This window comes from Triticum urartu, unplaced genomic scaffold, assembly GCF_056163025.1.
Source record: "Triticum urartu cultivar PI428250 unplaced genomic scaffold, HENAU_Tu73 scaffold1, whole genome shotgun sequence".
Taxonomy (NCBI): domain Eukaryota; kingdom Viridiplantae; phylum Streptophyta; class Magnoliopsida; order Poales; family Poaceae; genus Triticum; species Triticum urartu.
The window spans coordinates 7,695,016-7,695,648 of record NW_028259461.1 but is presented as its reverse complement, the minus strand read 5'-3'; positions in this window follow the sequence as shown (position 1 = coordinate 7,695,648).

Sequence of the window (633 nt, the reverse complement as noted above, 5' to 3'; positions counted from 1 at the left end):
CTTCTGTAAACATAGTAGCTAAATAATCCCACCTTGTTACATAAGGTAAGTATTGTATAATAGTTCGGTTTTCCGCGATTTTTTCCATTCCTCTGTGTAAATACCCTAATATGGGTTCACAATCAATAACATCCTCACCATCGAGAGTAACGATCAGTCGAAGAACACCATGCATTGATGGGTGTTGAGGGCCCATATTGACTATCATGAGATCTTTTCTTGTAAGCGGTAGACTCATATCCTTTCTTCCTTAATTCATTATTCCATGAAAATGGATTATTCCATGAATTCCTCAAAGCGAGGCTCATCAAAATGAAAAATCTAAGACTACTATAAGACTACTAAAAAAATAATAAAACAAGAAAAAAATTTGAACGATTAAATTACTGCTCCCGAATATTCAACTGACCGATTAATTTCTTATAACGTACTCTATTTTTCTTTGCCAAATAAGCCAGCAAACGTCGACGTTTTCCCAAAAGTCTTCGTAGACCTCTTTCCGATGAAAAATCTTTTTTGTGTAATTCCAAATGTGAAGCAAGTCTCCGTATCTTATTGGTGAAACTGAATACTTGAAATTCAACAGAACCCCTGTTTTCTTCTTTTTCTTCTTTAACCATAAATCCAAAAATT